The 12,360-nt window shown below is 46.3% G+C and overlaps 1 long non-coding RNA gene across 1 annotated transcript; it reads right to left on the reverse strand.

Moving 5' to 3' along the window:
• Positions 1-8,358: 8,358 nt before the first annotated feature.
• LOC307068626 lies at positions 8,359-9,071 on the reverse strand. The gene is made up of 3 exons (XR_013811461.1): positions 8,836-9,071; positions 8,671-8,729; positions 8,359-8,494 (listed from the first exon to the last, which is right to left on the reverse strand). It is a non-coding gene; the product is annotated as an uncharacterized lncRNA (long non-coding RNA).
• Positions 9,072-12,360: the final 3,289 nt, after the last annotated feature.

Here is a 12,360-nt window from a genome sequence, read left to right on the forward strand (position 1 = left end):
GTTATATAATGTGCTTTTTTCTTAGCTGTAACTTACCTTTTCCACTCTTTTAATGAAGAACAGAAGTTACCAATTTTTTAATTATAGTAAAAAACACATAACATAAAATTTACTATCTTAACTATTTTAAGTGTGCAGTACAGTTGTAAACTGTTGTGCAACAGATTTCTAGAATCTTTTCATCTTGTAAAACTGAAACTCTGTACCCATTAAACAATAATCTCCCCTGCCCTATGTCCCCAGCCTTTGGCAACTACGTGTCTACTGTCTGTTTTTATGGTTTTGACCACTTTAGATACTTCATATGAGTGGAATTGTAAAGTATTTGTCCTTTTGTGACTGGGTTATTTCACTTAGCATAATGTCCCAGAAGTTCTGAATTTTCATTAAGTACTCTTCGATGTCTGATTTAAGAAATTTTTTCCTAACACATGGCCATGAAAGTATTATCTTGAATTATCTTCTAGATCTGTGCTAATATAATAGTAGCCACTGGCCATATATGACTATTTAAATTTAAATTAACTAAAATTAAATTTAATTTAAAATACAGTTTCTCAGTTGCAGTAGCCACATTTCAAGTGCTCAATAACCACATGAAACTAGTGGCTAATGTATTGGACCATGCAGAATTATAGAACATTCTACCATCATAGAAATTTCTATTGGACAGCACTGATCTACAGGTTTTATTGTTTACTTCTCACATTTGGATCAGCAGTCCACCTGGAATTAATTTTCGTGTACATGTTTGGTAGTGGTCAAGTTTAATTTTGTCCATATGGACCTTCAACTAATCCAGCACTATTTATTTTTTCCCCACTGCTCTGCAGTTGCTAACTTAGTAATTTATAAAGTTTCCATTCATAAATAAGCTTGTTTACAGATTCTCTTTTCTGTTCCATTAATCTGCTTCTCTACCTTTGTGCTCATACGTATGATTGGCTTACTTAGTTATTTTCAGTATGATTTTAAACCTGAAAAGACCAAGTCTACATTCTTTTGCTAGACAGCATTAGAGCACAAAGTAAAAGTTAATCTAAATTCTAGAAAGATAAGAAAATTTACTTTTTTCTTTTTCGTACCTGGATTTTGTGGCTTGAAATTGTTCAGCCTACTTAATGCCTGACACTTTTGAAAGCAGGAGACCTGGGCTCCATGGAGGTCTGTCTCCTAGAAGCACCTATTGTTATGTGTATTTCCCTCCTGCTAAAGGTGATTGGATAGACACACCCAAGTTTTAAAATGTGTGTTTCCATGATTTTCTAATGTGTTCCTTATGTGATCCAAGTCTTTTGAATTCAGGAACTGTGCCTTCCATCTGATTTGGAAACTTCCATAACGTCTTATATGATGGTCTTCCAGGAAGGGCGCTGTGCATATTTCTTTTTTTTTTTTAATCTATTTACTTTATTTATTATTTTTGGCTGCGTTGGGTCTTTGTTGCCGCACGCGGGCTTTCTCTAGTTGTAGCGAGCGGGGGCTACTCTTCGCTGTGGTGTGCAGGCTTCTCATTGTGTTGGCTTCTCTTGTTGTGGAGCACGGGCTCTAGGTGCGCGGGCTTCAGTAGTTGTGGCTTGCAGAGTCTAGAGCGCAGGCTCAGTAGTTGAGGTGCACAGGCTTAATTGCTCCGTGGCATGTGGGATCTTCCCGGACCAGGAATCAAACCCGTGTCCCCTGAATTGGCAGGTGGATTCCTTTTTTTTTTTTTTGCAGTATGCGGGCCTCTCACTGCCGTGGCCTCTCCTGTTGCGGAGCACAGGCTCTGGACGCGCAGGCTCAGCGGCCATGGCTCACGGGCCCAGCCGCTCTGCAGCATGTGGGATCCTCCCGGACCGGGGCACGAACCCGTGTCCCCTGCATCGGCAGGCGGACTCTCAACCACTGCGCCACCAGGGAAGCCCTGGCAGGTGGATTCTTAACCACTGCCACCAGGGAAGTCCCTGTGCATATTTTTTAATGCTTAAGTGGCTACCTTTGGTGCTTTTTTTCTTCTTTTCTCTGTCTTTGTCTTGGCTCTTCCTGGAGAAGTTCTCTTTTGAATTTTCTCTTTCTTAAAAAGCAAAAACCAAATTTACTCTGGTGCTGATGGCAGGAGGGGGAGGAGGACTGATGTTCTAGAAATGGAGGCGTGACCCACGACACCTAATTCAGCCTGGACCACAGTCAGGCTGGCTTGACTGCTGATGCCACCGCTCTCAGAATTGTGGATTGAGATTCAGTTTTCTTATCACAGGACTCAGCAAACTCTGGCTGGTGGCCAATACAGCCCACTGTTTTTGTGCAGCTTTGTTACCTATTTTTGTATGGCCCATGAGATAAGAATGGTTTTTACATTTTGAAATGGCTGAAACAAAACCAAGAAGAACAATATCTTGAGACATGTGAAAATTACATGAAATTCACTTTTCAGTGTCTGTAAGTAAAGTTTTATTGGGATACAGCCACTCCCATTTGTTTACCTATTGTCCTTGACTGTGTTCATACTGTAACCGCAGAGTTGAGTGGATACAGAGATGTGACAGAGGCTGGATGGCCCTCAAAGCCTAAAATATTTACCCTCTGGCCTTTATAGGAAAAGTTTGTCAACCGCTGCCTTATTTGGAAAAAAAAAAAAAAAAATCCAGACAATGATTCCTCCATCAGAGGCTTCTTTGTGAGGATTAAATGAATACTTGAGATAAACTACAGGGCTGTGCTTGGGACCACAGGTGCTTGAGGCATGACTCCCTTCAGCCAAGCCTAAGGCCTAAACTTACCACATTCCCTAAGACAGTGACTTATGCTTAAGATGCTTTGAAGCACAGTGCAAAGCATTCGCACGAACAGATAGACGGTAAAGCTAAATGTACTCTGTATTCTATTTAGATATACCTTTCACTAATGAACCTCCTACAAGTGCACAAGGATTCATTTAAACCTGAACGCTTTCATTGGCAAAGGCAAATTTGCTCATAAAACATTCCCACGGATCCAGGAGATGCCAATTGCGCTAGACAGCATCTCTACCTTGCCTTTCCAAGACATCTAGTTCTGAATCCTCCCCCGACGTGCTTCCAAGCATCAGATACTTTTATGTTCCTCTGGCCACTTTGAGACTAGCAAACGTAGGTCTGGGCACCCGGGCCTCCGTTTGAACCCTGCTCTCCCCAGGACCATGGGGCTGTGCGGTCAGTCACTGCGCCATCTAGCTACCAGAGGCGGCTTGCAAATGGCTAGCAAGGCTGATGGATGCATTTTGTGAAGCTTAGTGACCTGTGGTAGTGATAATGAAGTATTCTGAGGCCCAGATCACATTTTATTCCATCACCCTGGTTTTCTGCCTGTGGTGACATCACCTCATTTGGACTGCTTTACAGCATATTTCTAAGGCAAGCATTTTAGCCAGGGTCCGTTTCCTTATGGCTCCTTCTCTTTTCTGTCAGATTGAATTTCTCTCAAAGAGAAAATATCGCTTGATATTGATTCCAGTGCACGAGATAATTTCAGCTTCTCACTCTGCAGTTCATCCAAAGCCCTGTTTAAAATCTTGAAGAGGTTTTCCGAGGCTAAGAGGCACAGTTCAAAAGAACAGATCTTAAATGTGTTTAAAAGACCCTTGGCTACATTTTCTGATGTTTCATCAGCAGTTTGCACTGATACACTTTCCATTGTTATTACAACTGAACCATATCATAGGGAGTTGTACCAGCAAGACCATCAAGTTTTCTAAAAAGCTATAAAGCTTTGATGTTTTCTGGCCTATTTCTTACTGTGCTCTTAAAAACGTTTAGCTTCTGCTGAGCCAAACGTGTACCTCTAAAGGCATATGCAGTGAAAAACTCTTCAAGCATCTCAGTTACTGCTGCAATCTCTGTGTATACAGCAGGAGGATGCAATTCTTTTTGGATGAAGCAAGGGGAGCAGCTCTTTGTGGTGTGCACTGTGAATGAATAATACCCACCATCAGCTGGTCTTCAGCCCATCAGCACTGGGGTCTGGCTGTGAATATAGAAGAATCCACTTTCCCAACCACTGCTTATGAGCATTTCCCAAAGCCATTCCATTCTGTATTATTGTTTGCATCAAAGAGAAATCAAAGGCATCAGTTCTCGCCCTGATTCCTAAACTGATTGAGGCATTTATGAGGATGGTTTGCAGGGGATTTCTTTGATGTTTTCAGAAATCCTAAATAATTTCTCCCTCTTTTGAACGACACTTGGCTTTCAAGTAAAGAACACGTCTGCATGTGAAATGTCAGTTCTGTCTAATAATAAGCGGCTTAATGTGCCACTAAAATCACCAACAGAATTTGCCACCATTTTTAAAAAACGAAGTTCTTTCCTCCGTCCCAGAGCCTGGCGTACAGAATCTGGCTGGAACAGGGGAGGCCGTTACAAACAAACGATTGCTCCATAAGGAAATGACACCCTAAAATGTAAACTTGCTATCTCACCTTTTGCCAACACATAGCATTTGCGATATGTGACATGAGTATAGCAAGGAAGTGAACAGGCTATTAGCAAAGACTTTCAAGAAAGGGACTCCTCTGGGTTTCACAGGGAGCCATGAATATGAAAACATAAAGGAATGGAGGGCAAAGATAAGGAGTTTCCATGGGGGTCTATGCATTATTGTGGAGATATTATTGGTTTCCAGCAGCCAGACTTAGTTTTTAGCTATCAGTCTCTAAGCCAGATCCAGGCATCTTCTTCTCCAGTCCGAGAGGGTGTACTCCCTGCATACTCTTATTTATTTATTTATTTGTTTGTTTTTGTTTATTTATTTATTACATGTGATGCTTTTTGTGTGAGTGCAAAGATAGTAGAACTCTATCTGAAAGGTAATGTTATCCCTGGGATTTCAACAAGCATTGAGTTAAAAAGTACAAAGCAGAAAGACCCCATATGTGTGCGTTATATATTTATTTGCCCAAAACTCCATGGTTCTCAGGGAGCTCTGATTATGTCAGGGACATAGTAACATTTAATATGCAGTGAATACAAAGAGTTGGCACGCACTCCTCCTTGTGTGAGCTTAAGCACAGCTCTAGAAACACAATCCGATTTCTTCAGATGGGATCTTTCCCCCAGGTTATGAAGGGCTACGGTTAGAGCAACTTCTAATACTCAAGGTTGAAACGCGTGTGATCCTGTGTGTCTGTGCAGGCTTTTGTTCTTTGCATCTTGTATATCTTGCACTTCGTCCAAAAAAGAAACTGGGTTATAAACAGAATGTTGCACTTAATGGCAGCAGTGACAAAGGGAGCAGGGGTACCCCTGTGTCTATAAGCTACTTCCTGGGTGGGCAGAAAGGGCTAGTTTTCGGTAGAAGACACACACAACAAATCATGTTCTACGTTGGACAGCTCTTTTAAATTGATTTTTTTTGTTTGTTTTTTGGCTGAGCCGTGTGGCATGCAGGATCCTAGTTTCCCCGACCAGGGGTCAAAGCCATGCCCCCCTGCATTGGGAGCGCCGAGTCTTTCGGGCCTCTCACTGTCGTGGCCTTGAGGTGCACAGGCTTAATTGCTCCGTGGCATGTGGGATCTTCCCGGACCAGGAATCAAACCCGTGTCCCCTGAATTGGCAGGTGGATTCCTTTTTTTTTTTTTTTTTTTTTTGCAGTATGCGGGCCTCTCACTGCCGTGGCCTCTCCTGTTGCGGAGCACAGGCTCTGGACGCGCAGGCTCAGCGGCCATGGCTCACGGGCCCAGCCGCTCCGCGGCATGTGGGATCTTCCCGGACCGGGGCACGAACCCGTGTCCCCTGCATCGGCAGGCGGACTCTCAACCACTGCGCCACCAGGGAAGCCTGGGAGCGGGGAGTCTTAACCACTGGAGTCCGGGGAAGTCCCCTAGGCAGCTCTTTTATTGTCATCTTACACCGCGACTTAACTATTGAGTGTTGGTCAACCTGTTAGGTAGTTTTCTCTCTGGCACAGAATTGGAGGAAGCTGATTCAGCTTTCTTTATGCTCCTGGAAGGCTCAGCAGAGCGCCTTCCATAGAGGCTCTGCATGAACAGTTGTGATTGACTCTAAGACTCGGGACGGACAGTGTGGTACCTGGAGGAGATCTCACCAGATCAGCTATGTGAATGGGAGCAAAGCCAGCTCAACTTTCCGGGCCCCTATTTCCTCATCTGTAAAAAGAAGAGGCTGGACTCAGTGATTGCTAAGGTCACCTCCAGCTTTGTAAATTCTGTGCTTTTAAAATATACTTGGATCCTGAAAGAAGAGCATCTTCTTGGGTTTGCGGACCAAAGAGCCCAGGTTATATTTGTGCTTGACCTGTCACTACATCCTGACTTGCTGCTCTAATGAATCCGGGTTTGTTCTTCAGTGACATGGCTCAGCTCCAGGACCCCTTGGTGTGATTCTAACACTGTATATATAGATATTGATTTTTCTTGCAGGATAGTGGCTACGGGAACCACCAAACTATTAAATCTCTCCCGTTCTCATAAGGATGCTTTCACAGGTATCCTTCCACTCCTTTTCGTTGATATTTAACTCAATCCAGGGCTAATTCGAAGACAGCATTACTAGCTCTGTGGCTGACACCTGGCACCATCTCCGGGTTGTCAGTCAAACACTGCAGCAGACAGAGGTTGGTCCAAAAGGGGCTTTTGAAGACTTTGACCTTGTCACTGCCATGTTGTTCTCCATCACCTCCTGCATCAAAGCTTAGAATTTCTTACTGTGAACAGTGACAGTAGTTACTCAAATAGGATAGGCTTCCTTCCGTATTTGGTTTGTTTGTGCCTGTAGAAGCTGACTTTTCACCTCACGGCATTGATTGTTGTTGTCATAGCAAGACCACAGATGTTACCCTCAACATACACATACGTAGTGAGCAGCAGCACTAAAATATTCATTTGATTCTCGCTTTCTCATTTTAGACGTTTACCCGCAGTGAGCGCTCCGGTGAGCTGACGGAAGGCACAACATGTCAAGCAGATTATGATCGCCATTAACTTCCCCGTACAGTTCACACAGGGGCTTTCATTTACAGTGGTTCTTGGGCACTCACCTTGTTACATCGGTGAAAATACACACTACAAAATGAGTGGTGACTTTGATGTCAATGAAGAATTCTCTATCCAGAACCATAATACCTTGTTCATTACCTTTCCACGGTGACCCCAGAGTAGAGGGGGTAATTTAATGAGATCGTTAATATTTCTATAAAACCAGCAATCTGCTAAATTCTCTTTTGGTAGGCACGTTTGCAGAACTAACATAAGTGACTGTTACGCACGAAGCATTATCTTTCCTTGTACAACATTGAAAGCCTACATGCTGCTTGACAAGTTTGAATTTTAAAAAGTAAGAATGATTGGCACTTGGTAACTTACACAGAAATATAAAATGGTACAAGAAAATTGCCCATTTCTTTTAGATTTACATTTTATAAATTTTTTTTTCTTTTAAGAAGTGATAAGACATGTAATTTCCATCAGCGTCAACCAGTTATGTATGAAAGAGGCTGCAAGTTCAGCCCTGCAGCAGAAAAGCAAATCATGGGGAGAACTGACATACCGCAGACAGCCTCCCAGCTGCCTTCCGTTCCGGTCCTGGAGATGGTTGGTTACTTTAGGCCAAGACTCAAATCCAAGGACTAAGATACCGCATGTCTTGAAAACAACTCAGCTCACCCTTGGCTCCCGACCCAACCAGCTCCAGTGTCTTACTCATTAAACGTCTTTCCAGGTCCATCAAGTGCAAGGAGAAAAAGGAAGCAGATAGAGAGGTATAAGAGAGTTTACAGAGGAAGACTTCTCTTGACACGTGGGATGCTCCAAAAAATTTGGCGTAAAGCAATTATTGCCTATTAATTCTTTTATTTAGTCAGCCACATTTATTGATACACAATCGCAAAGCACCCAGCTCTGCGCACACACCGCGTTAACACTTCCTCACTGATCTTCGTTATCATTTTGAAGCTGTGTCGTGATAAAGATAATTGGGGGCTTCAACTCATAACCCAAATCCTGTTTAGGAATCCTGACGTTTTGGGGATAGAAATATTCTGTCTGTCAGTTTGCAGTCTGTCTGACTTTCATTAAACATGAATAACTGACTTCTTGCTCTAATACACGTATAAAAATGTATATACTGACAAGACCATATATATATATTTTTTTTTGTTTTCTAGAATTTACATTGACTTCTTTTCTGGTCCACTCATCCCCTTACTTAAGGTTTAAACAGTCTAGTTGGGACTGCTGCATGGAAACATAAACAATGATTTCTTTTTAGAAAAGTGAAAGTGGTCCTTTGCCTCTAAGGGCAGTTGTTGAGCTATGGAAAGAAGGTTTTGATCCTGACAATCACGGGATTAAGAACAAAGATATTCCGACAGGCGAGTTATCTCATGATACCATTTATTGCGTTAACTAAGCCAGCAATGAGGCTCTTTGATTCAGCATTTGTTTGGGGCGGGGCAGTGGTGGTGGTGAGCTCTAGGAGGGCAAGAACAGGTTTATCTCGTTCGCCATTGGGGTTCACAGCACCTAGCACATAGAGAATTAATAAAAAATGATCAAACGCGTGAATATTGTTGATTTTACAGATGAGGAAACAAAAGACTCTGAAGGTCATTTGGGTAGTAAGAAGAGGACCTGGAGAGCAAGGTCTGGTTAGACCCCGAGGCCTGTGCCCTTTTTCACGTGACAAATTAGATACCCACAGATTGGTGACTTTCCAGACTTCCTGCCTCTGTTTCTGGGTTGCAAATCACATCCTTTCCTGGGTAACAGAGGTGATGGGAGAGGTGGTGAGTGGTATCTTGATAGAGCAGACATCTATGAATACCATCAAAGCCCCATGTGAGGTCACCCTAGAAGACTCTTACTTTGACTTCTGTCTTTTTAATCTGGATCTGCCACCTTCAAGGCACTGAATATCTTCCAGGTTGTGCTACAGACCAGACACAGATCACCTGCAGGCTGGTAAACAGAGGTGCCGAGCCAAAGCCTGTGGCAGTAATCCTTCACACAGCTGATTGTCTTCACCCCGTGTGAAGCCCCCTCTGCTCACACTGATGTGGCTGAAAACATAGCGAGCTTCTGTGTCTGTGGTGGGTGGAGAAAGATCTTTAATTATAAACCAAAATACGAGGTATTAACAGGAGAGCTTTAACACCTACAGTTACACTTGGAGTTACAGGGTGTTAATGAGAAAGATAAACCGAGGAATGCATTTTTCCCCCTCCTGGGCTGCCTGGGTTCGCTGTGGGTGTAGAATAATTGAAACCTCAAGTTGTGAGACCATGAATCAGGGGGGTTTCCTGTATTATGAATGATGTCATCTAATAAGATGAGAGACTTTCAGTGAAATGAAGGAACATTCAGGGTAATGTGTTTGCAGGAAGCAGGATCCTGAATTTATGGCAGAGGGCAGTGTGTGAGTTGACCAAAGTGGAGAATGATGAGAAGTAACTAAATTATGTATGACAGTCTTTACAGAGCAGAGGAAGGAAGAAAGCTTAACGATGTTGTGCTTGAAGCACCAGCAGCAACTGGTGACATATAGGTTGGAGGTTGTTAAGAAGAGAAACGGATCTATGAAGGCTCAAAGACTATAGATGAGTGTGACACGGACCAAGCAGTGGATTGGGGAGGGGGAGGGGAACCAGGGGCTCAGCATATAATAAATTTTAGTGGCAACGAGACAGCCAAGTCAACTTGACATGAAAAATCACCATCTTAATCTATGTAGCTCTTTCCAGCCTGAATCTTATCAAGGCAAAAAAAAAAAAAGAAAAGAAAAGAAAAAGTCTATAGTTAATGATGAAGAATTTTTCCCCTTTGCTTTCCCGGCATCCACCGAAGGCAGTACATAATTTAATTATTGAATCTACAGGCTGGACCATGGAGATGAAGAATGATGTGCCTGCTATAGTGAGAAATTAGATAGAACCAACTGTTTCTTCTGATCATTCTTCCTCTGTTAGGCTAAAGGAATATAGTTAACAAGCTTTTGTTTGGATTCGAGGCTCAGATCTGGGATGTGCTGATCAGAACTCAGGATTGCTACAGTAGCTATTATTTGTGGAGTCCTGACAGTATCCTCAAGTCCCACGTGTGAAACAGAAAGGGGTCCTTTCCTCATTCTCTGCCGTGTAACCAATGTTCCAGCGACGGAGGGGCTAGACGTCTGAAGAGAATAAGAAAGTTCAAGAAAATCAGATTTCGTTCCTTGGAGCAGCTGCCTTCAGAAATGTCACCCCAGGTCTTCCCTATTGACCTGCACCCAGTTTTTCGGATCTTTCTAACATATTAACAAAATATGCACAATTGTATAGCCGGCATGCGTTACGGGATGCACCAGGAAGGGGTGTGCACGGTGGTGGGGCTGGGAAGGGGGAGCAGGCTTCCGTTCTGCACGCGTCTCAGGCTCTGCCCCAAGCCTGGCGTAGGAAGCGAAGCCGGCCAAGCCCAGCGCTTATGCAAATGCAGCTTCGAGGCATTTGTGCCTCGAGGGCAGCGCCTCCCCGCCCGACCCGGTTCGCCGCTTGCAAACAAACCCCTCCCGCGAGGAACAGTGAAGCTGCTCCGGCGACGCCGCAGGCCCGCTCCAGGGGCCCAAACCGCTTCCCCTTAGTCCTGCCCCGAACAAAGTGGGGAGGAAAACCCCCAAACCCTCGCCAGCAACCGCTGAAACGACCCTCAGATTCCGAGATCTGAAACTGCAGCTGTTTCGAAGAAGTCGGAGGCCTGGGCGCGGCTACGAGCCGTGCCGTCCGAGGACCCGGCGCGGCGGGGCGACCGTGCAGGTGCCGGCCCAGCGGCCTCGGCGCGCGTTCGCGGGCGCCAGATGGAAGCCAAGGGCGGAGCCCAAGCGCCGCTACGGCACAGGGGGCGGGCGGCCCGGGCGCGGCCGCTCGCGCGCCGGCCCGGAACGCAGCCGGCCGGCCGGGACGAGGAAGCGCCGGCGACCTGGGCGTGGAGCCCTGCCACCTTCCGGCCACACGGCGGCCCCGCCTCCTCCGCCGACTTCCTTTCCGGGCGGGACGGCGGGACGGCGGGACGGCGGCGGGGACGGGCGCTGACCTGCAGGTCGCGGGCCGGGAGCGGAGGGGCGGCTGGGGCAGCGGGCGGCCGCGGGGACGCCCCCTCCCGGCCCAACGTGCTGCCGGGGAAGCGGCGCGGGGCCGGCGGCGCTTGGTCAACCTCGCGGGGCGCGCGGCGGCCTCCGGGGCGTCCGAGAGGAGCTGCCACGTGGGCGGCGGGGCGGCGTGGGTGCGTCCCGGGGTCGGCCTCGAGGGGCGGGTGGAGCGTGGCTTGCGGCCGGACCGGTGACCAGACGTGTCTCCCTGGGTCCGTTCTGCAGCGGGGCTGCAGGGCACCAGCGAGCGCTAACCCTCAGCCGGTAGTAAGTTCCCTTCCCTCCGCTCTCCTTCCTCGCCTGGCCTCCTGCCTAGCCAGCACCCCTCCGGGGCCCCAGCCGCGGTTTTGGATGCTGCCCCTTAAACCGCGTGGTAAACCAGTTCCGTCCAGGGTCGCTTTGCGTTAAGAGGGTTTACAGGACCCTTAGGATCGGGAAAGCGTACCTAGTGGGTAACCAGGTTCCCAGCAGGCACCGACGTGCTGCACTGTCGCGTCAGCTTCACAGCTGGGTCCCGAAGCCCAGCTGTTGGGAAAGCCTCCCCTTCCTTCAGCCCTTGACATTAAAGTCAGACTTCTCCCTGAGAGCCACCGGCTTTCTGCGTTGCCCTCCTTCCTTGCCCTTGGTTCATCTCCCTTGAAAGGATCCCCCCACCCCCTTACTGGAAGCTTTAGGTCCCTTCAGGGCTCCCTCCCTGTTGGAGAGACGCTTGTGCCTGCCCGTGAGTAGAGCGCAGTGTTACCGAAATCTTGCCTTACTCACGGCACTTGGCAGTCTTCATCGTTTCTCCTCTTTTGGTTCAGTACTCAGAGGGGATAACGTCTGTCCCACCTGGGGAAACTAAGCGAAAGGGAAGGCACACATGAATACCACAGTTGGGACAGCTCCAAATGGAATCCAGCTGGCATGGAGAATAATCCGGTGTGGTTTAGGGAGAGTTACCTATATTCTCTGAGCCTCTCTCTAAGAGGGGTGTTAGTCACCTTTAGCTCAGAACGAGGCTTCAGTGAGATGATGTGTACAACCTTCAACAGTGTCTGAAATATATTAGATGATCAATAAGTGTTCTCTTTTCCCTTCCCCTCTTTTGCTGGCTCCATTTGATAAGGGAGAGAGGTAAAGGATGACAATGATCTGCAGGGCAGGCATGTGTAGTAACTGGCAAAAAAATCCTATGAGAAAGCAGCAAATAGATGTAATATCTGGGAATGCGCAGCCATACAAGCTGAATCCAAACTTCTGAAATAGTAACTTAATTTCTTAATTTTTT

Source organism: Hyperoodon ampullatus (genome assembly GCF_949752795.1).
Source record: "Hyperoodon ampullatus genome assembly, chromosome: 20".
Taxonomy (NCBI): Eukaryota; Metazoa; Chordata; class Mammalia; order Artiodactyla; family Ziphiidae; genus Hyperoodon; species Hyperoodon ampullatus.